Raw genomic sequence first — 25,086 nt, 5'->3', positions numbered from 1 at the left:
GAGCTGGATGACTTTCACATGAGCACTGACATAGGCACCTGCCTCTAGACATGGCAGGGACTTCCTCATACAAATCTAAAGAATTAGTGTGTTTCCTTTTACAAATCTAGAGAATGAGTGTTCTCTAGTGTTTGTTGGCAAACAAACACTACAGAAAAGTTTTTCAAAAACATTCCTTAAAAGAAATAAAAAAGATCAAAAATCTTTACAAGCAGAACAAAAGCTGATTCATATGTAACTGGTAGTAAAAGAAAAGTAAGCAATGCATTTAGTCATAACTAGAAAGCAAGCTCAAAAAATACATTTGCACAGAAAGAAGCTATGCAGTCAGACCAAAACCTTTTCACTGAAAATGCTAAGCAAAGAATTTTCACTACTGAATATATTTCACTAGTGAAAAAGTCAGAAAGGCTTCCATAGCCTAACCTGCTCTCCCTTCCATTCACTATTGAGAAATCATTTATCTCTGATGGACTAAAGATGCCAGGTATCTTTGGCCACATGTTCATTTTACAAATAATTCACCTTGTGCTTTTTGTCATTTACCTCAGATGGGACACTCCTCAGTTAGGAAACTGCATAAACATCCAGAAATGTATCTCATTATTTTTCTTCAATGTCTTTGCTTCACTTCTGCGATGACACCTGTTGAATAAAAATTACTTTTTTTAGTGTGGGGGACATGCTGGAATTGCTGTTAATTACACAGGTCAGATTGTCTTGTAATTCCCTTACAGTCTCCATCATCTGCCTCTGTCAGCATTTCCCCTCAATATATACTTTAAACTGTAGGCATTACAAGGAGATGTGATCTCGAGGTTCTGAGTTTGCAAACCTTGACTAAAGAAAGAATCCTAATCCACAACTGGGTCTCCAACACCTTATGAAAATACAGTACACAGAATCTGCAGACTGAGCTAAATGGGAAGACTGTTTGCTATGTATTATGATTTACATTAGACAATTTGCTCCAGGGGATATTGCTTGCATAGCTTCCTCCCTAATCAGTACGCGTGAATCTCTCCATATAAAAATCTGAGAATTACACTTGTTTCAGTCCACAGTTATCACACAGATCCTAGATGCAGGTGCTAATGCTATGCAGCAATATTCTAGCCTGATTCATCAAACTCACAACACTGCACTTTGCCTGTTTTCCTCTTTGTAAGAGGCTATTCTTACTAGGCTCCGCTAGTGTACCAGCCCCACTGTTTTTCACATTTATTTGCTGAGTTCCAGTCATTATTGTCTAGGTGTTAGTATTAGCTTTACCAATCAGACAGCTGCAAAACACTAATACATTACCAAGCCCGTAGTAAGGAGATGCACATAGTCAGCTCTCTTCTGACAGTATCAATATACTTGCTGCAGAGTGGTTTATGTATAAAGAGGTCTATACTCAAAGACCTAGAAGCCTGAGGCTATGCCCACTCATGCTGTCTGTTGTTTCTTGATAACCCTGCAGGTTTACTACAACTTGCTAAGTCAATGCACAACAGAAGACCTCCATCTTTAGGCTGAAGGCTATTCTCCCTTACAACCTGTGCTTATCCAGCTGAAAACACTGGCATTGCACTGATGCTGTAACAAAATTTGACCTTCTAGGATGAGTTAGGGTGAAGTGTTGCTACTATTTTTAAGGGGAAATTTGAAACTGAGGCTGACTTGTAAAATGATTGTAGTAGGATACCTAACAAGTTCTTTTGATGCCCTATTTTAGCTTCAGTTATCTTGATCTTCAGCCTCCCACAGCTGTTGAGTAAGGCAGAAGGCAATATGTCACTGTGGTAAATTGTGGGAGAGAAGAAAAAGGGAGTTCACAACCCTGCTGTTCAAAGTTACAAATGTGTTTATTCTTTATCAAAGATTCTAGGGTTTTTCCCTTCACCTCAAAGCCTCCCAGACATATATATATATATATGTATATTTTTAAAATTTTTAAATACTTTTTTTTTTTAGCTTGGTATTTTCAGATGATGCATCCTGGGAATAAGAAACATTCTGGCTATATCCAAATGTAAATGGTGATTCAGGAACACCTATTATGACCACTAGATGACAGTTTCACCTCACCCTGTGAAAAGCACTGCCGCTGGAGAAACATTAGCACTCCATATACTCTCTTATTAGATCTGGGATTCTGGTGACTCATTTTCTTACATGTGGAGCTTCATTTGTGACAGGATGTTCTCACACCAAAAAAAAAGGCATTTTCCCATGCATGACACCATTGAGCAATATGGCAATTTTAAGGAAAATCAGCAAAAATAACGTACTATGCACCAAGAAGCTCATTCAGAAATGATTGGAGATATCTCCATGGTATGTGCAACACTCAAATATGCAACGGTAGGTGGGTTCTGAGTGTATGGAGAAAAGAACAGGGAAAAGCCAGTGGGATTTCTAGCGCTGGGGTAGTAAAAGGCAAATTGGGAAGATGAGGGTGCGATTAATGAGAATTCAAAGGACTGCAGTTAGTAACAGGAGTTCCTCTCCTTTTTCAGCTCTCCACCTACTCAGTGGGAAGGCTCATTCTTCTCCTCTTTATTATAGGAATCAAAATCTATCTACCACCCTGGGGTCCACAGAGCAGCTAATTCCCTCTTGCAGCCCCCACTGTTTCCATACTTCCTGGGTTGCTGTTTCAACACAGGAAGTAGGTGCGTGTGAGGTCCCAGCAGAAAGCCAGCAAAGGACAGGCATGTCTGGGCTAATTAGTCTGGCTGCTGATAGGACCAAAACCACAGATTTGCAGTAGAAACCTTAGGAGAGGTCCTATGCCTTCAGTAAAAGCCATCTCCTCTCTTCCACAGACCCCTGGCCTCAGTACGGATAGCAGCAGAGCAGAATACCATCTGCTCCAGCAGTTGTTCTATTCAGAAAATTGGACCTTATATTCCAGAAAAAAAATAAACATCTGAAGTCAGCTTTGTCCAAATTTCCCACTCTTCTCCCTTGTATGCCACTCACCTGCAACCCAGAAAATTACACAGCTCTTGACAAGGCAGGCATTGTCATCACATGAGAGTTGATATCAAACTTAAATCTCCACGTTTCAGCTTGAGGAGAGGAAAAGGAAATGGGTGAGAGATCACTGCAGTGGGTAAGAGTGATCAAAACCTGATGGAAAACATAACAGAGAAAGCATGCCACGGCCACACTTTCTGCTTCCATGAAGGACTGAACTGGGGAGAGACTCCTAAACTATGGAGAGTGGATGCCGGCCCTCCTTTTAACTGTAGGACCTATGTATCACCACTCTGCTATGTGGGGCCTTTCTGTCTTAAGAAAATCCTGTGAAACGTGACCAGGAATTTCTGATCACAGGAAAACACAGGCATATACACCTGTCACAAACATACATTTCACCAGCACTTTGCCCCTTCCCCTGTACCTTTATGGCACTCCCACAGTGAGAACCAGGGACAAAATACTTTTTAAAGGCGCATCCCATCACAGTCACACACCTTAATCCCCTTCGCATCCTGGTGAGTAACCACTTCCCACCCTCAGTTCAATCTACCCATATATGCTTTTTTCTCCCTTTCCAGTTCTCTGTAGACACTCAGACCTCGTGTTACTGAAAAGCTAATGAAAATGTTGAACATTGCCAAAATAAGGCTCCTGTATCTAGTCACATCACAGACACATTGCAAGGGTCTGAAGATGCGCACACTAGGCTATATCATGTGAAATGCTGTTCATCCGAACACAAAACAAACAGATGTCTGGTCATGGACTTGTGTGATCCATCATGCTCCTTGGTGTGCTGTTTCAAGAAAGGGAGTGAGTGGCCCTGGTGTGAGGTCCCAGCAAAGAACAGGGGCATCTGGGCTAGCTAGTCCTGCTAGGATCAGCACAGATCTGCAGTAGGAACCTTAGGAGTGGTTATATGATGGTGGCTTATAGATGAATGACTGTAGGAACATGCTGACAACACCAAGCTGTGTGGTGTGGTCGCCACGCTGGAGGGAAGGGATACTGTCCAGGGGGACTTTGGCAGGCTTGAGAAGCGGGCCCGTGTAAACCTCATGAAGTTCAGCAAGGCCAAGCGCAAAGTCCTGCACCTAGGTCAGGACAACCCCTGGTATCAATACAGACTGGGTGGAGAATGGACTGAGAGCAGCCTTGAGAAGGACTTGGTGCTGGTGGATGAAAAGCTCAACATGGCCTGACAATGTATGCTTGTGGCCCAGAAAGCCAACTGAATCCTGGGCTGCATCACAAGAAGCATGGCCAGCAGGCTGAAAGAGGTGATTCTTCCCCTCTATTCAGCTCTTGCGAGACCCCACCTGGAGTACTGTGTTCAGCTCTGGAGGCCCCAGCATAAGAAGGGCATGGACCCATTGGAGCAAGTCCAGAGGAAGCCATGAAGTTGATCAGAGGGCTGGAGCACCTCTCCTACGAAGACGGGCTGAAAGAGTTGGGGTTGTTCAGCCTGGAGAAGAGAAAGCTTCAGGGAGACCTTATAGTGGCCTTTCAATACTTAAAGGCGGCTTACAAGAAAGATGGGGACAGGCTTTTTAGTAAGGTCTGTAGCAATAGGACAAGGGGTAATGGTTTTAAACTAAAGAGGGCAGATTTAGATTAGATATTAGAAAAAAAAATCTTTACTGTGAGGGTGGTGAGGCACTGGAACAAGTCATGCAGAGAAGCTGTGGATGCCCCATCCCTGGAAGTGTTCAAGGCCAGGTTGGATGGGGCTTTGAGCAACCTGGTCTAGTGGAAGGTGTCTCTGCCTATGGCAGGGGAGTTGGATCTAGACAATCTTTAAAGGCCCTTTCCAACGCAAACCATTCTGTGATTCTATGATTCCAAGAACACGCTTTTTAGGAGTGTTTACCACTGGCTGCAGTGCAGTGCAGCTGCCTCTTTCTAGCTCCAGGACTCTCAATGCAGGAAAGCAACTCAGCACATTACAAATCTGCTATCAAGGTGAATCTGATGTAGGGAATATCCAAATCAAGAGGATGCCACAAATGTAGGAGATGCCATGGGAAGTGATAAAAAAGTGAGGTTTTTTTAATAGTTCTCTTTACCTCATTGATCCAATGAGGTTGATGTAACTAGGCAATCATGGCTCTCTGGGCTTAGTATTCAAGTACAGTATTCAAGAGCAGTCCAGAATACTGTAGCAGAATAATAATATTGTTTTGCCTGTCAGTAAACACTTCCTAGCCAAAGATCTTACAGCACTTCACCATTACTTCTAAATCTAACATTATTAATCCATTCTGAATTATTTTCAATATTTCAAAATTAAAATCAAAATATCATCCATATATTAAATAGACAAGAGTATGAAGGGAAAGAAGGATTCACTGATTTGCATGCAATCACCAAGAGCAAGGAAAAGTCATTATCAAATTTAACATCCTCTAATCATCCTTAAATAAAACCTAGCAATAATTTAATAAACATAGGCAGATTTCTTCACTTTTAGGATGCTCAATTTTTCCTTAGATAAAATAGGGTGGTAATACCAACTTTGTGAAGTGCATGGTCTTCTACTTACAATAGATCCTGTGTAAAAACTAGTATTACTTTTATCATCATCATTAGCCACTTCTGAGCCTGAATACAGAAAGCTGTGAAAATTGAAAAGTTATTTAAGAGTTACAGAATAGAAAGTGAAAATAGTAACATCAAACTGAAATTGCCAAACTGAGTTTAGATGGGCAAGCTGTCCTTCACCCCTCATATTTGCACCATGTCACAGAGTGTATAACGTCCTTACAGAGAATAATACTGAGATTTTAAGGGGAAAAAAATCAAAATCTTTCAGTATTTGACTTAAGATGTCACCTAGCAGCAAACAAATCACTGTTTTTTATCTATTTATTAGGTAATGCTTTCTGCAGGACACTGGCTTTTGATTGCTTGCTGGTTTTCTTGTGGTCTCCTCACTTCACACTGACCAGTGCCCAGCAGTGGTTTAGCTGTACAAGCTGATGAGCTCATGCCCTAAAGTGGAAAGGTTACACAAGACTCAGCTGCTAACACTCCCAAGGCTGAAAATCTACAAACACTGCCACGTGTATGCGGGGGTGGGAGAGTGGATTTAAAAAAAAAACTAGGAAAAAATCTGCAAAAACAATGTATAGTATTGAGACTTTAGTTGCCCATCATCTGCTTTCATTTACCGTTTCAAGCTCTATTGCACCAGCTGAAAGTAAACATTTTTTTTCCTTTTTTATAATTTATATCTGTAACCATATATAAAATCACTTAGATGAAGTGAAAGAGAGCTCTAGGAACTGAAATAAAGTAGGGTAACTTGGAAAAATTCTTAGATATTATTCCAGGTAAATATATGCCATCCTTACTTTACTCCTCACATACCACCAAAAGAAGAAAAAAATTTCTAGAAAGAAACAAGTTACTTTTGGAGGGGTAAAGAAGAGAGAAAATTTGTAAAAATTTCCATGGCAACTTTTCAGCTTATAACCAGATTCCATGAACCTTATTCATCCCATAAAGAGGGCAAATCTCAAGTCACATACAGTCCAACATGTGATCACTTGATTGCTTTTAATGTAGGAGGATTGTATTTTCCATGCCCTGGCTAAAGATTAAAAGAAAACTGTGAGGGCTGGAGGTGGACACCAAAGCTTTTTTTGATGCCAGCTATTTTTCCCCCCCTTTTCAGACTTTCATCCAAAACATGCTTACTTTGGCAGCCTACGGAGGGGGCTGCGAAATCATAAAGAGCCACTGTCCGGTTTTTACTTCTGTGAGACAGTAGACCAAATCTAATCCCTGCAAATTGCAGCTGTTTTGATCAAAACTGTTTGCCAAACTATAAACTCCTTTTTATTTTTTCCTGCTTTTCTGTTTTTCTGTTGTTGTCAAGACCTGGAGGGTGTCAGAAGACAAATTTTTCCAAGAGTTTTTAAGGTTATTCTCTTACCTGCTTTTTAGCTCCGTAAAGGAAAAGGGGGTGGGGATTTCTGGGAAAGAGGAGTGGGGAAATCATTTGTGCTGTTCAAGAGCTTGCTTTCAAAAGACTGAATCAATGGTACAAGGGATAATGAGGCTTTGCCTTTATGCTGCTGGCTCACATCTGAGGTGACTGAAGGTTCCTAACTGCTTTGTTATTACCCTTGTTTATTATTGTAATATATAGGGACTAATCAAGATGGACAAAGATTTAGAAATTGCTATACAAACAGGGAGCTGTACACAGCCCTTGACCTAAAGAACTTGCAGTTTAAACAGACACACCAAACATGATGTTACCAGTGATGTTGGAAAACACATGCAATCGTGGCGGCATGTTAAATACTTTAAGGCCCAGTTACATCTTCCTGGATCAAAGTTAAGATTTTCAAAAAGGGTGCGAGATACACAAATGCATTGAAAAAGCTCACCTTAAATTACTAACTCTGCAAGCTGATATGTTTTTCACTGCTAGTTTCCATTTCTGTCGCAACATCCTGTAGAAACAAATGCTAAATCTTATGCCATTGAAGTTAATAGTGCATTTTCCATTTCAAAGCTCAAAGCAAAAATAACAACCTAAGTTGTTATGAGGACTTTTCTTGGGCAGACATAAAGGCACTTAAATCCAAGGTATGTAAGCCTCGCTGCATTCATTCCTATTGTGGACTGGGGAAAGCAGACAGCAGATGGAATTTAAGGCATGAAAAATGGGACAGGAATCAACTACAGATACACAGTAACTCAAGATTAGATGGGTAGGACAGAATTTGTCCCATCACCTTGAGCAAGACAGGTCAATAGACTGCATATCATCAGAAATCTCACAATTGCAGGTACATTGAGACAGAACACAAAGTTATATGTAAATTTGAGTAGAATAATTCCTGCAGTAATAATTCCCCAATCTTTGGGTGCATAAAGTTCTTCATTTGAAGTTGTGTTGAGGCACAGGCAGCGATTTAGGATAGGGAAGACTGCGCAAAAGTTACTTATGTGAAGATAAGCAGTGGATTTCAGTTCCAGGGAGGTTTATGGCACTTTTTCTGGCATCATATTCAGATTTTAATACCCTATGAAGTCAAAATGTAGTCACTATAGTCTGCTAGGCATTAATAGATGATGCTGTAATGCACGTACAAATTGTATCCCCCCTTGATCTGCAATACAAAAAACTCCATGTGTCAGTAATGTGAGAATTTAATCTCACAGGAGAATTGAAGGACAGATTAGCTAAACCCTAAAACAAGTAAATAATGTTCTTTAGGGAATCATATCTGGCAGTTTACTAAGGAAATTCAGAAGTACAAATATTTACAATAGGAGGTACACAGATTTCTCATAATATTATAGCTGATTCCAATTTGGAATACTTTTGCTTAATTTTATTCCATGTGCTTTTGACATCTGACCCGTACTCTACATATAAACTTCATTATTTGCTCATCCTTTCTGTCCATATCCCTGCTCAATTATTTTTCTGGTGTTTGAGTTTTATTGGAAATTTCATGTGCTTTTAAATTTTACCAAAGAATTGCCTTGATAAAAAGCGCTGAATAAAAAAAGCAGAATCCTAAGGTGGTATTTACAAAACAGATTTGTGCTGTATAAATACTGTATGTTTTTATATAAATGTATGTATGTAATATTATTATTATTTAACTGCATTACAGGCAAATTTAGAGATCCTAGTGAGAACCAGGGATAAAAACCTCTGAATAGTCAAAATAGGTACAGTATAGAAGAAAATAACTTAATGTCTTCATGACAGATGTATATTTTCTGTCCTTTTTACCTCATTCCTTTCATGGAACTTAAAAATTAAATAACACAGTTTTATACTCATCGGGAAAAAAAAAAGCCACCTTGTAATAGGCAAGGCCAAAGAATGAAGCCATTGTCAGCACAGCATGCCACATCTGCATTAGGAACTTGCAATAGCGTTAGTGCATCAGGGCCTCTGCACCCATGCAAGGAAGATCATAATTAAAACAAACTGTAAAGCTCTAACTAGGTCTGGGCAGACCTCAGACTATGCAGAGATTCCCCACAGCTTTTAAGTGTGCAGATGCTGTCTGGGCCTTCTCTGAATAAGCCTCTTTCAGAAGCGTCCACTCTGTCTTCAGCTCTCGTTAACAGTCAGGCTCCTATCACAGTTTACTGCTTGCCATTTCCAAAGCAGAAGCAGACTTAAAAGAAATTATTTGAAACACATTTCTGTCAGGCCAAAGGGAGCTGACCTTAAGTTTGGAGCATGGATAGATTCAGATGCAGAAGGAAGTAAGTTCTGATTACATCCAACATGTTTTGCCCCTCTTTACAAGTTATCAGTTCATGCACTGAGAACCTGATTCTTTTGCTGGAGGATTCTCCTGAATCAAGTGGAGATACTAGTGTCTGGCCATAGTATAGAAATGGGACTGTCACAGAAGGTAGATGAAAACTCACAAAAATGGGAAGCTTGGGGGATTCTGTAGTCTAATGAGGAACACACCATGACACTCATCCTTGGTTGACTGGAAGCTGGAAACCGATGGCACAGAATCAGGTCTGCAAACTGCCATCACTACTGGTAACAACTGGAGTGATAATGTGATATGTTAATCTTGCCATGGAGGCAACAGATTAGATACACACAGTAGGCAGTACACTCACAGAAGAGCGTAGTCACTTCTAGAACTTGCTCCTTTTCTGAAGAGATAGCACTGCAGAATGTTTTATTTGTGCTCTCTGTAATAAAACTATGATCTCCAGTGCCATTAGAACTGTCAAAAAAAAGGACTTTTTACCAGCTCCCAGAGAAATATCCAGCCACAGGTGTAAGTACATTCCAGGGTGAAAGCCGTGTTAGCTTTAGCCAGTCTAATGTACATAACCTTGATACAGCTACCCAAGAGATGTATGGATAACCATATCTTGAAAGCTCAGCCCTCAGAGATTTGAATCAGGCCTAAATCTGAAGTCCAAACATAGCATTAAGGTAGCAACAGTTAAACTAGGCATTAAGAAAGCAGAAATGTATCCTTGTCCTGGCCTCATCTTATTTGGAAGTAATATAACATTTTTATTGGACAGATCCCTAGATTGTTGCCAAGGGATTTAAATAAGGTCTTGTTATCCACTGGAGTCTCAGGGGTCCAGGAATATAAGCAAAATCTTGTGATTCTCTCATAGATAGGGGACTACTTTGCTTTTAACAACCTATCATCCTTCAGGCCAGGCAGCTTCTGCTACTCAGGGACTAGTTAAAAAACGGCTTGCAGAGGAAAGAGGAAAGCACAGCCAGGCAATAAAATCCCAAGGATTTACTGTTTTAGGACTGCATTATCCTCAGCGAAGTAGCTCTGAGATGTGATTTTTAGGTTTAGAGCAAAGATTTGACAGTCCATCTACAGCTTTGCTGGGATGGGGAACAGTATGTATGATACATACCACTTTGTGGTGCACTTATACATGAGCAAAGCAGCACCCACTATAGTAGGTTCTTTATCTGTGACTGCAGCCAGAAGGCACTATGGCGATAGTGATAGCAGCCAGCGTAACAGCCATACTCAGTAAATGACATTCTTAGCAACTGTCCCTAGTGGGCCATACTCACCTGACTTAATAGCATCTGATTTGAGAGCATTCACAGGACTTCAGAGTGTGTGTGGGCATAGGACACAGTACATTGGTCCCATACTGTTTCCAACATTTTGCTGTGTTCTTGCAAAAATAATTCTGGGGCTGTTTGCTCCCTGCCTCACAGCAGCAAGATTGGGAATAACTTCTTCCATGGCAAGAGAAAGCTCCTGTATAGTCATACCATTGACCTCTAGGTTAAAGTCTACAGAAACCTGCATCTGACAGGAAAATGGAAACAAATGGAAGGTCAGGAATATGCAACACGTGAACAATAGCTTTAAGAGGAAGAGAGACATATCTAGATCTTAAAACGCCCCTGGGGAGCCAAATTGGAACATGGCTCCAAATTTCCTAGCTGGCTTGGATCTCTAGGCCGAGCCAAAGCCAACACAGACCTTTCTGTTCTAGGTTACGCCTTTTGTGTATTCAATACACAGATTATAAAAGGGGGAACAAAGTGGTTGTCTCTGTCCACTGGGAATCACCAGCTATTGGAGGTTTTTTTCTTTATCCAGTTTTATCCTATGCCAATGGGTGGCCCAAGACCAGAGGAACCCAAGAACAGGGGAGTCGCATGGGTGGTGTAAAACTAACTATAGCTGTGTCTGCAAGACCCCTTTGGACTGCTGCCAGGTACAGTTGAGGCAAGCTGGAGACCATGGGCCAAGCTGCACAATGCAGGCCTGTGGTGGTTTAAGACCTGAGGCACATGAATACTGTGAGGTTCAAAGGGATGCAGGGAGAAAAAAGCACACAAAGCACAAAGCAGTATCTTTCTGTAGCTGCGAGTTCTAGACCCAAGAGTTACTGCCTTGTCTCAGGGAATAACCTGGAGGCATAATGAGCTCTGACCTGTTTGTTTTCATCTCCTCCTGGGAGCCATTATATGATATTAACAAAATAAATCAATTTAAAATAACTCATTGTGTAAGCTTACAACAGAGTGGTTGTTTCTGGCATACCTCAGGGACATTGCACAGTCCTCCACCATTATGAATGAATGAATGGGCCTTAGCTGTACTGCAATAGAGTAATTTGTTTTAATAATGTCTGAATATACACTGAGGTAATATTTGTGCAATCCCTAATAGTGTTCTTAGGGCAGAAATTCGCATATTAAGAGAACAGTGTTTATTTACACTAAAAGAGCAGTTATGGACAGAAAAGAGGCTCTAAAAATGACACCAGGAGGATCATATTTACTCTCTCCCTGCGGTTTCAGTTCAGACTTACTTGGCGCCCAAGTCAAAGGTATTTTCTTTAAATGACAGTTACAGAAACTTTACATGGGATTTGAAAGACATCTGCTTTTGATCCCCCTACGCACAGCAGAGAGCCTGCAACTGTATTTAACTGAAGAGCTGGCAGCAAGGAGAGACTCCAGATGCCCAGAATCTTCTTAGTCCTTTACAAGAGTCAGTCATCCTCCTTTTAGGACAGGAACATTCTGGTTGGTGGTAAGTGAAATCTATGTATGTACTAGAAGCACCACAGAAAAAGCACTGTTTTCAGGGTGGGAGTGATTTTCCAGTCTGTTTTCTAATGTTAATTCCTTCTCACATTAAAAATGGCAGGATGGTTGAAAAGAGAAGATTATATTATGGTCTTCAAGAAAGCCTTCCTAGGGAAGACTGGATCAAGACATGTTGGTGCTTTTAAGTAAGGTTAGGAACCAAACATTGTGCGTCTGTCATTTTCGATTCTCCGCAAGCACCCTGGAACAAGTATCTCCTCTCAGTCCAATACTAAACTGTGCTGAAGGCATTTTCTATGCTGACTTGCTTCTGCAGGGATCCTACCTGTTTCTTTTCAATTTATGACAGCTCCTTGGTACACTTAGTTCTGACTCCAAGAGCAACTTTTTTTAAAAGAACAGATGAAATATCATTAACGAAATAACACACAAGAATAAATTGCTGTAGGCCAAGATCTGAAGGCCCAAATTCTCTGTTAATAGCCAGCTATTCACAGTCATTTGATAAAGGCTAACCTGTATTTAATTCTGGCACATCCTGTTTGGCCACACAGTGTTTCAAACCAAAAGAAGTTTAGTTGCTGAGTTTCATGCAGTGTATGTATAATTTTTGGAAGGAACACCGATGACTGCTTTCTATTCACCAGGTTACCTGATTACTAGACTAAACGTTTTGTGATGTAGGGATTCAACACATATTTTTGTTGAGGCACTTAGATGTGTCATAAAGGTAGGTCTGCTGCTCCTGGATTGCTGCTTCAGCAGTGGTGCAGCTCGTGAGAGCACAGCAAAAGCATGATGCTGAAGATAAGGTTGAGATGGAATTTCCAGGCTCAGCATTGCGATCAGCTATAGCTGTCTCTCTCCAAACAACAATATCCCTTCTGGGCAGCAGTTACTGATGTTTGGCTTTGACTCAGAAGCAAATCTCTGCAAGCTTTGGAAAGTTTGAATGTAATAATTTGGCTGCCTTGCAGTTATCTCAAGTGAACAAAAACGTTTTTCATCTGTTAGGAACTTGGTTCAGCTCAAGGCAGCAGAAACATCATTCCAACACTTCACAAACCTTTATGCTTCTCCTTTTAGTATTTTGTTTTGTCAGATTCAGGATATAGACTCTTTATAGAAACTGCTTAACAAAGTGAATAAAACCCAAATGCCTGACACTGCTGTAGAACTCAGTTTCATTGGGGATGACAGCTGTGTATGTCATCTGTACCTGACACGTTCTGTTAAAGCCACTAACTACCAAAAAAAGTTCTTCTTGAGGAAGAAATATAAGTAACACGAGTAAAACCCCTTGTTGGGTATCACTTAGAGGCAAATTGTTAAATTTATACCTGTAACAGAAGCTCCATGACAACCTACACAACAATCCCCATGATAGCACATTGGCATGTCCACATGATATATTCACATTGACAGGAAGGTAAAGGTGAAAAGAGTGATTAAAAAAAAGTACTGACTACATAAAAAATACAGAAGAACATAAACCAAGTTTGGTCCTTACAAAAAGAACGTTGGCAATCATTGCTAAGTTATTATAATACCCTGAATTTACAGTAAACATTACTTCATAAAAGTAACAAAGTCATAATAGGAAATCTTATCACAAAACTGTGAGCCTGATTTACACAAACCCCCTTATGTTTACACCCTAATTTAGGAATAGTTTAATGTGCTTACCTTTGATATAGCCTCAAGCGCATTTCTGAACTGGAATTAGGTCTCAGCAAGTATTTCCTCATGGTTTAGAAGAGACTGTTGTAGGAGTTATGTTATAAAAGTGAAAATTAATGGCTTTTGAATATATTTTGATTGCCTTTCATTTCCTTCCATCTGTGGATGGACAAAACTGCACTATTTTTATTCAGTAGATTAGCATACAAAGTCCTGGTTTTAAGTTAGGATGGAAAAGACCTGATTCCTACATTAGTGCTGAAACCTGTCACTAAATTTGCTCCTGTACAGGCAGTGAAACACAGTCATTTTCAGGTGAGGCAGCAACATCAAAACTGCTACAGGGAGCTCCTGTAGCATACCCCAATTATTTCCTGCCAAACAGCCGGCTCAGTGCCCTTGACAGCAATATGCACATTGTCACTCACCTATTATGTCTTAGACTAAATATTCTTAAAAATTGCTGTCTGCTCTAAGTTGCCATCATTAAAGGTGCTCGAAAGGATTATGGGTGGTTGTATCTTAAGGCAGCTGCCTGGTAATGTGAAGAGGAAGTACCAGAAAACATATATAGAAGTGAAGAAAAGCATTGAAGCAGTTAGCAGTGCCAGTCTAAAGGGGACAGTGCTAATCGATGGAGCTTTTTAGTATGCTTCAGTCAAAATAGTATATTTTGTCCTGTAAAATAGGCTGTGATAGCTGAAAAATGCCTTCCTTTAATACAGCTGCTTTTTTTTTTTTACCACATTATTCTTATCTTGACTTAAGGAAGCGTGTGTCTACTTTTAAAAGTAAGCTAAGGATCATAAATATACAGCCTTCAGCTGTTTTTCACAAAACTCAAGCAATGTTTGTTAGTGTGACTTTAGTAAATCAACATTCAGAGCCTGAGCCAAAGATCACTAAAGTAAATTGGAGCCTTTTTGGCTGACTTCAAGGGGCAAATGAGCTATCATGTACCGAGGATATTTTGTTATTATTACCAGCATAAGATATAAAGATCTGCCTGTGATCTGCATAAGCACTTTCAGGATGCTCTTTCAGGAAAAACAGTGAATTCTAGAAGAACATAAAGAGCAAGTGAAAACCAGCAAAAGAGAAAGTAACATCATTTATCAGTACTTATTTTTGTGTTTGAAGAAAAAATACTGTTTCATCCACTGATGACAGAAAGTATAGCTACATGAGACTATTCTCTGAACCAAACTGATCTGAGAGAGAATCTGCCCTTTCCCCCCTTCTAAAACCACATACAAATCTATCCTGCTTCACTGGAAGAATAGACGGGTGACGGAATTCATGGTTGACTGCAACCAGTTAGAATATGCCTTTTTTATTTTTTAAAGGCAATCTTTCTGTGCAAATTACAAGCCTCAGAGTGGACTTTTTTTTTTTTTTTTTTGCTAACACTGGCTTTGTGGTTTATTTGTTGTTGGCTTTCACAGTCTGCTTTGGTCTGGAGAGATTCAACATGAAGATTCTCCAGCTTAGTTTTCATAGACCATGCATTCTTATAAACAATTCCCAGGACAAAAGATTTTAGTCCAATGCTATTTATTAAATGGCATTGAAGGGCTAACTTTTTCCTGTCCTTTCTTCCTCCCTGTTTCCTTATGTTGAAGCACATTTCATTTGGCAGTAAGCAGGAAATGAGTCACTGTTAGCATTTGAACCATCAGGTACTAATCAGGTCCTAGCAACATCCAGTAATTAAAATATTGCAGGTCAGCTTTAGCTAAAGAATTCACACCCAGATCCAAAATTTCACCAGTGATTAGGTTCACAGGAACTAAAGATTTGCTTTAAGCTTAACTTGATTTACACAAGGCAAAACCACATTGTATTTCATTACAGTATTTTATGTAGCTGGTGCTTGTTTGTGCATTAGACAATGAAATATAAGGACTTGGCTGGCTGCAAAGACCAGCGGCCATACGCCCAAAAGCCAGTGCAAAGTCTCAGAGACAAATATATTTGGTGTTATGCAGAAAACACTTTTGTTTCCTCCCATTTGATCTTCTCCATAAACAAGTTTAAAGACCATACAGACAGGATATATCTACAGAAAAGCAATGAGGCTTAAGCAGATGAGGATGACAACGTATAAAAGCAAAACTCAGTGACAAGCCACTACAAAGCAAATACACAGTGAAAAGTTCTGGTTCATGATAAAAATGTACAAAATGTTTGCTTAAAGAAATATGGAAGATTTCTGGTTTGCTAGTAAATTAGAAATCTATTGAAACAGAAAACTAAATGTGTTATAGAGACAGTGCATTTGTCTATGAAACACCTGTTGCTGTAGGGCTCTGATTCTGTCTAGGGGCTCTGTATTTCTGAGAGAAATAATAATAGCAATATTAATAATAATAATAATAGTTCAAAGCACATGCTGTTAGCTAAACTGGAGGCATCCATGTGTAATACTACAGTACAGTCAGGAAACCGCAGAACCAAAATATTAATGTTGGAATGCTGGAGATGAAAGGACAAAGAACACAGGATGAGAACAGAGTCTGTGTTAGGAAACACTACTCTGAATATACAAACTCTGGAAGAGGAAATAAAATCTCCCTCAAAACCTGGTTATTCGTAGAGAAGCAACAAACTGACATGGGCTTCCCTCTGTGAAGAAAAAGTCTGACGTGCCACATCAGCTCTCTCCTGGACTTACCGCAAGAACGGTTTTCACTCCATGTGTGACTAGATGGTTCTCTGCTCTGTTTCCTGGGGAGCAAGATTACACTTCTAAGCGTCCCACCATCATGAGGTGGGGTATAGTCTGCAACAGCCTCTGCTAAAATAAATATTGTCTCACTTTCCTAGTGGTAATGCATAGGAAGGGATATAAAAAGTCCAGCTGGATTTTCAGAGATCAGCATTTGCATCATTGATTTTGCGTATCTGCATTTGAAAAAGAATAAAAATAATGGAGCTCTTAAAATCTGGTTTAAAGCTCAACTGGGTCCTCTGGACAAAGTCACTAAACACAAAGTCATTAAAGAACAAATTATCAAAGTCTGATAAGTGTAATAATAGCAGCGGATAGTAACCTCAAACCACAGATATATCAACCACCCAAAGCATGGTCAAATGAAAAGCATTTGGAAACCTCAAACACATCAGGAGAACAGCTTCATTAGGCACTCAGTTATACCACAGGGGCAAGCATGAGCTTCAATGGATTAGAGTGTGGGGCAGGAGATATGCAAGCAACAGCAAAGAAAAAAAAGAATCAAAACTCAACCTATCAGTAGAAGCACTGGTAACTGAGAGAAAGTGTAGAAAGGCAGCTTTTACCATGCTGTTACTAAAATGTTAAGAACTGAAAACAGACACCTTCATTCCTACTGTCGTTTGGGGGAATATGTCCCTGTATTTGCCTACTTTGTAAATACACAAGATGACATCAAAGATAACTCATCCATTTTGTGTCATTAGACAGGATGATGCCCTCTTCAGAGACAGAGAAGTTCTATGACAAATCTTACGCATCTAAGTTCCATGCAGAAAGCTGGATGTTCTGATAGCTCCTTTGCAGGGTTTTACTGAAGATTTTGCTCCTGCAGGATTCAAAAAACTGGTGCATTAAAGCTTGTAGTCCTTGGTAGAGTTTGGGTACTCAATGACAGCTGTGGCTCTGCAGGGCTCCACCCTATGAAACACGGAAATTCTGTAAGATTACAGGTGCAAAGGCAATGGGCTCCTTCAATGACACACTTGAAAAAACAGGTCCAGCAGGCTCCAAAGTCTGCATTCGAGTTTATTCAAAGATATTGGAATTACTGGGCTTGTATAATATTAACCTAAAGCCATGTCCTCAGCTCTTAGGCAAAACTCATCTCATCATCACCACCTCTGCCTTTCATTTCCATGGAGTTTTGCCAATGCAAACACAGCTCAAGCTGAGCCCCACCAGACAGGGTCTCATGGCTGTTGCTGGGCTGGACCACGACAGTTAAAATTTCCGGGCCACTATCTGACACAGAGTACAACCTAACACAGTAAAAATCTTCATTACTGGATTTTCAGCTTTGAGTGTCAAGTCAGCTGTTGGAGATGATGATGCAAGAGTTCCAGGGACACACATCTCTCTAAATATGCAGAAAGAGCTTGATGTCTGCACCTGGATTCTCACAGATCTTGCCATCTGCCTCTGACATACCATCATACTGGCACACCAAAACTTTTAAAGAGCAAAACCAGCTTCTTATTCATACTCACTCTTTGCTCAGATTCAATGCAAAGTGGATTTTTTATTTTTTATTTTGTATTATCATAGTTACATTAAAAAAAACAAGATGTGAAATTGTTCTCATTTCCCAGAGAAACATTTCGGTTTATTTTTCAGATTATTTCATAGCTAACCACTTCTAAAAATTTTAAGATATACACAGGCACTAAAGGATTAAGGAAGCATGCTGGGATTCTAATGTGTATATATAGACATTACATTGGAAAGGAAAAATATTTGTAATTTTCAATGGTGTTTTACTGCTGCTACAGTTCTGTTCACACTGAGCAAATTGGCAGCACAGATGATTCCACCATCTATCCCAGTAACAGATTTAAGGAAACTGAGTTGTTACACTGAGACATGGTTCTGTTTATAGCTTGTAAAGGTGGAGGACTTATTCAAGCCTAGGGTAAACAAAACATGTCAGGAAGTCAGATGGGAAACCCCAGAGTCTTCGCTAGGGATGAAATAACAAAAATAATCTCCTTGTGCTTAGAAGGGAAACCGGGGGCCCACATTTTACAACCAGCTCGCTAGACTTTCAGAGGGAACAGGCTTTACAGTAAAGGAATGAACCCGTTTCCAGGCAAGCTCGCCTTCCTCAGTGGCAGGGGATTGACAATACATCTATATTAACAGTGCTGGGAACTGCAAGTGTGATGTGAAATGAAATATTTATGATGTTATTGCAAGCGCTACATACTTATAAACTGCAAATTCCTATTACTTTCACTGGCAAGCTTGTTCTCCACTCCACACAGTACAGGCTCACAAAGTCTACATAGAATCATAGAATCATGAAGGTTGGAAAGGACTATCAAGTCGAGCCATTAACTGTTAAGGTCTACAGTTTAATGTCTAGAAAATCAGCTTTCTGGCCTGGAGATAGATAAAAGAATTTATAAGATAACGTCAATATTCTTATGAAGTTAATGCTTGCTTCAGAGTTCTAAAAATGAAGATCCTATTAGGATAAATACAGGTTTCTTTCTCTCATTATGTCCTCTTCATCAGCACCTGACTGATGCAGAGAAATTTTAGTAAGGGAATAAGATATTAAGAGACAGCAATTGAGTCCACAGACCTCTGCTGGCAAACATTAACTGGAGTCTGTTGCTGCGGTGATTTCTTTAGTATGACAACTGTTCTCTAGATAGCTCATTGAGATCACTCCCTGCCATCAACAGATCCCTGGTAACAATACATGCACCATGTTGGTAAGGATAAACAAAGCTGAACAGAGTTTAAGGTCATGTAACGAGACTCCCTCTCCCAGTGATATCAGGACATGTAGAACACGAAGATTTAGCCTCAGTAAAGTGAAAATAAATCACTGAAGAGAATGGTCAAATTCTCTGGTTATAAGTGAAAAAGCAGCATGTCTCAAAAATGGTAGGTCAGAGCAAGTGAAATCTTCTTTAGTGTGCCACAGTGATCTCCATCCCACCTGTCAAGCTCCTCTCCTGCAGGTTTGATATACATTATATACATTAAGGCTTTTATTCCTATGCAGTTGGGTCAGAGCCAAACAATTCAGATTACCACTGAATTTCAAGCTTTTACTTTAAACACTGCTATGTGAAGACACGGGTCACATATGTTTCTAATCAGCAACAAGAAAGCCAGGCCTTGGGGATCATCAGGAAAGCACCCAGTATCCTGACAGAGGAGAGATTTCTGCAGTGCAGCTACCAAAGGCAGTGAGGACAGCTGCCTCACTCTCATCCCCTCTGCCTGAGTGTGTGGTGGCCCCAACCCACCGCTGGTTTTACTAGAGAAGGCGCTTGGGTGCTGCGTTTCAATAGGAGTGCCCAGCTCACACCTATTAGGCTCAACTGGTTACAGGGAAGGTGCCAGGGGATAAAATTTCAAATTCATTTCCCAGTTCGGTACCTGTTTGAGAGCCCTACAAATCTTGGAATTACTAGGCTGGGTAATCATTTGTTTCTCTCACAGCTCACAGTGCAACAGCCTCTTAAGCCAACCCAGAGAGACAGTAAAAAAAAGCAAGAGTTGAGGCCCCAGCAAACTCAAGTTCAAGGCACATGGAAAGCCTGCCGGGTACTTAAAATTCTGAAAGCTGGAATTCAACATGGGCATTTGGGAGTTAATCTATGAGGTTGTGGAGTAAGAATTTGACTTATTTTATTCTGTAAAGTACAGAGCATATCTATACATCTACAGATGTGTTTTACTTACTGTGACAATAAAACTTTCAGAATCTGCTAAGGACTGAATTTCACAGAAGATGGATAAATGAAGTTATAGTGTCTGCAGAGTTCCTGCATGAAATTTCCATAGCAAAATGCATACAAACATTCCACACCCATCGAAGACAATAAGCTGAACTTCCTCACACCTCCCTTCATCCTCCACATCACAGTGTTCACAACTCCTGCTTACCTAGTAAGATCATTTGGAGTGCCTGAATTTGTATTTCATAGGATCAGCTGATTTTTTCTACTAGCACCTAGAAGGGATTTATCTCATTCACAACAGCCTGTTTGAATGATAGGTTTCTAATAGATTCATCTGTCTTCCAGTGAAGCCAGGTTCTGACCCAGCCCAAATTGTAAGCAAAACAGTGCATGTATAATACAAAAGAGACCATGTAAGCCTGGTGGGTATGCAGTTGTACAGTCATGGCTCACACGCTCAAAGATAAATTGATTGGGAGACAGAGGAAGGAATTTTTCTCCAAGTTAGGTTCACGTAGGTACTGGAGATACTCTATTTTCTTTCCCACAGATTCAGACATGCTTATTTGCCAGAGCTGATTGCATTCATCAGCACCTGTCTATTGCAAGAGTGTTCAGCAGTAGGATCATTTTAGTCCTATTTACTGACTGCAACTAATGACAGCTAAACTTTCCAAATATACCAATGCTTGCAGCATAATTAGCCTGAATTTGGTTTTATAATGGCAATTCAACTTCAACACAATGGCCTTCATTGTGACAGATAAAAGATGGAAGCATTTTTTACGGACTCACCATTGCTGGGTAACAAGCAAAGACTTTGCTACAGAGCCTAGCAGTGGTCTCTGTAGATCAAAGAGGAAGGAAAGGTCACTTGTTCTCAGTCACATGAAGAGACCTAAGAGGAGACAACTACCAGGACCTACTCCAGAAACCTGAGCATCCACACAACGATGTGCTGACTGTAAAGGTCTAAGGCTGTAAAAAGCATCCTAAAATCTAAACTCTGCCAGTGAGGAAATTTATTTCCAACTGTAACGATGGATTCATTATAGTAATTTGCTTCATCAAATGCCATGCAGCAGGTGGAAATAGGTCAGGGCTCAGAGGAAAAGTTCTCAGTAAATAACCAAAGAATTTTTAAGTGAAAAAGCCCACAGTGAGCTGTTTTTCTCTCCCCCTCCTGCAATCATGTTTGTCATGACTTGGGCTCACAGGTGATCTCCCCAAAAAGACTTGAAAAAACCTTTCACCATGATCTCTTCTCAAATCACAGTGAATTCTCTCAGCATAATGCCTTTTTTTTTTTTTTTTTCATTTCTTGATAAATTAAAAGAATTTCAAAACTGGATGGCAGCTTGCTTTATTTCTACATAACTGAGAAGTTGAGATTTATTTGATGTGATCTCCAAGTGAAGTGTAGAGGGAAAACAGGATACTGTATCTGGCAGCAAATATGTGGCAATCACGCAAAGTAAACTCTTGATACGTCTGTAATCTCTTTGTTGGCTTATCCCTGATTCAATTTAAGGGTCTGGAAAAAGCCACCAAACCTCTTCATGTGAAGTGTGAGATGGAACTTATTAGTCATGGCAATTTGCTTCTCGTGGGATGCCATCAGTCAGAGAGCACAGTGTACTGAAAGGAACAAACGTAGAGATTCAAGTCCTGAGTCCTTAGTCCTCCTCAGAGTTACCAGTGAGAAGAGAGCTCCAGGTAGTTAACACACAGAGTTAAGCATACGAAGGAAAACCTGAGGGAAAGTTTGACTTACAACTTTTGGGTTTGGGCTTTTGACAATCTTTTTGTCTTTTGTTTTCTTCAGTCCCTAATATGCAATCAAATGTATTTGCCTTAAACCCATTACATCAGAGGGATGGGAAGAGTGGCTGCAGGTTTTTAAGGGGGTGTAATTCTAAAAGGGCACAGGTAGAACACCAGATCTATTTCCAGTTTCTTCTCTGGGCACCATATTTCTTGCATTTTTTCCTTATTCTTTTTGAGTTTTTAGGTGACAAGACACTATTCACTGAGAAAAACAGACTCATCTGTGCCTATTTCCATTATCAAAAATCACATTTTCCACTGTTCCTTCTACCTCATTCTAGACTGGTGAAATAAAGCACAGGACACATACATGGGCAACAGGTGCTCCAGAGACTTATACATACCATTAGTCATTGGTGGCCATGACACAAGGGTTGGATATTTTTCAGGCACCTAAAAACACTACCAAGGCACACGGGGCTTGAAAACAGGAGCAGGATGAACCAAGAATTCCCTCCTCACTCAAATATCCCAAGCCTCACCTAAATCCCACATGAGGTGCCCACACAGCTTGGCTGCAGGGCAGCTTGACCACCATGCATTAGTTTGGACCTGCCATGACTGTGCGAACCAGCAAAAGCAAATGGGACCCTGGCTGTGTCACAGCCCTTGGGCCCCATCCTGCTGGTTTGCTTGGTGGCAGAGGATGGGAGTCCGTAGAGGAATTTGTGAGTAAAAGCAAGGGGGAGCCGTGGGGTGGAGGCAGAGAGGAGGAAGGAGCCCATAGCAGGGAATATAAAAATGAGTGCAAGGGAGCTGCGCTGCAGCAGCTGAAGAAAAAGACCAGACAAACAGGGAGCACAAGGTCTCTTCCACTTTTAGAGGAACTCGAGGCATCCATGGCCACCAGCTTTTACCTCAGCAGGGGCTCGCATAGAGTCCAGTCCCCCCTGTTGCTCCTCAGGAGCAGCTCCCCTAAGCCCTGCCGGTGCCTCCCCTCCCACAGCTGCTCCCCTGCCCTGCCCAAGGGGGGACCCTCCCCTCACACCTGCGCTGCTGGAATGTTCCATGGCCAGCTGCCAACAACCGCCAGCCCCTCAGCTCCCCACTGCAGCACCTCTCCGCCGGGCCTTTTCCAGCCTTCCCCTCCCTCAGCCCCAGGCGGGCCCTGGCCCCGGCAGGCAGGAGGCAGCCCCCAGCAGCAGGGCTGCCATGCTCGGGTGCCTTCTGCAGCCCTCCAGGGAGGCACCCACAGCTCCTAGGCCGTGGGCAGTGGCGTCATTGCCCTGGGGTAGGGCAGAACGGCCTCTTCTGCAGGGCAGGAGGGTCAAGGCAGGGTGTAGCGCAACGTGAAGCGGTGGTTTTGTAACAGAATCTCAAGAGTGCTTGAAAACAGCTGTTTTCTTCACTGCCCCCCTCAGTGCAGTGCACTGCCAGCTCTGGTATAGCGCTAGCAACACCGCCCTACCCTGCCTGACGAAAATAACCGAGGACAGAGTCATGTTTAACTGCTTTTTGTCTCAGGGTGAAACACCTGGTATCTCAGGGTGTCCTTTGCAGGACAAAGTAAGGGACAATTGCTAACCCTGAGGGTGAGTTGTGCCGGCTTAGCCAGAAGCTCACCTACACCCACCACCATTCCTCAGGGTGGGCTGCAGGGCCATGCTCGGCTGCCCCTTGGTGCCTCCTCTCCGGTGCATCCAGCCCTCTGCCTCAGGAGCCATCCATCTTACTGAGCATCAACACCTTTTAGGATGAAAAAAAAGCGCCAAACCAAACTTCACCAAGATTTGTTTTTTCACCGTTTCAAGTTCTTCAGTGAAAAAGCAAAAACTTGCAGGGTTTTGTTCGGGTTTATCGACTGCTTTTTTAGCTTCCTCCTTATTTTCCTCTTGTTTCCTTTAAAGGACAGGCAAGTATTTTTAAAAACAACAGCTTAATTAGTTGGAAAATAAAGCAAGAGGCAGTGAGAAATTTTGAGTTAAATGGAAAAAATATTTTTGGCAAATTTTAAGGAAAACACTTCCAAATGTTGACCACTCTTTAAAGTGAATTCCTTTAGCTAATTTCCTTAGTTCTTTTCCTGAGTTATGAGACAAGCTGCAGAAACAGATGGACTGAGGATTATACTTGACTGTATCTACAATCTCTCTGTAAATTCTTAACCCTCTGATCCTGCTTCTCCTTCCTTTTCCTCAGTTAAAATGACGCTGAAGGGGACGTCAGGCTAAATTCAGGATTCTGCTGAGACAGTGACCACAGCCTATGCAGCAACAAGAACGGTGCATCACCAGCAGCTCTCCTGTGCAGTTCTTAGCATAAAAGAGGCTGGGCAAGACAAAGTAGATTACGGCTAGAAGAGAGATATAGCACAGATGCTAGTCCTCCCGAACTCCAGAGTAGTCCATGAACAGATAGGTAACCTTGCTACAATCTGGAGCAGCCCCTTGGGTATCCTTATATTGAGGGCCACATAAACTTTGAGGGACTTAGGTTGATGATAGAGGAATCATAGCACACATAGCACTAATTCAGGTTTTATCCCCTCTATCAGGCTGCTCCTTTGCAGCTTTCTAGGAGGCACAGCAATGAGCCAGTCCCAGCATCCCTATCTTCCAAAGTCACTGTAGAGATATTCCACTACCTCAGTAAGCTCTATCCTACTTAGCATCCCAAGAAAAAACAAACAAATGCTATGATGGACTAGTGCAGGCTCACACCAGACATCTTTATTTAAGAAGAAAATAGCCTTGGTTCTCTTGTATGACTTTCCCTGTCCGCCTGTTGTCTCACCACATTTTTTTTTCTTCCTGACAGAAGAAAATCACTGACCCATCTGTCAATGCCATCTCTGCTTCAGTGAGCTGCTTTACGCGTTTGTTCACGGAGGGCTGAATAATGGACCAGTGCCAAAGTTCTAATCAAGAGAAAAGCTACTAGTAGTTACAGCTCCTCAGCATTATACATGTTTCTGAGTGGGACTGATTAAGACTGTTGTTTGGAACAGGGGAACTGTGTCAGAGGTGCCACATCCCATAAATTAGTTTAAGCTGAGGTAATGTATGTGCCAGCATACAGCAATATGTCTGCTGGCTCAACAAATCTGGGAAGCAAATGTCTGGGAGCAACAAGACCATCAACACTGTCAGGCATTTAATCCAGCTAAG

General features: G+C 41.1%; 1 long non-coding RNA gene across 1 annotated transcript in view; it reads right to left on the bottom strand.

Moving 5' to 3' along the window:
* LOC129784664 (uncharacterized) overlaps positions 1-25,086 on the bottom strand; it is a 132,973-nt gene that overhangs the window by 32,691 nt on the left and 75,196 nt on the right. The window contains exon 2 of the long non-coding RNA XR_008747676.1: positions 547-645. This is a non-coding gene — a long non-coding RNA (uncharacterized LOC129784664). The remainder of the gene's footprint in view (positions 1-546; positions 646-25,086) is intronic.

This window comes from Falco peregrinus, chromosome 6 (genome assembly GCF_023634155.1).
Source record: "Falco peregrinus isolate bFalPer1 chromosome 6, bFalPer1.pri, whole genome shotgun sequence".
Lineage (NCBI taxonomy): Eukaryota > Metazoa > Chordata > Aves > Falconiformes > Falconidae > Falco > Falco peregrinus.
This window is presented reverse-complemented; position numbering and strand designations above follow the sequence as displayed.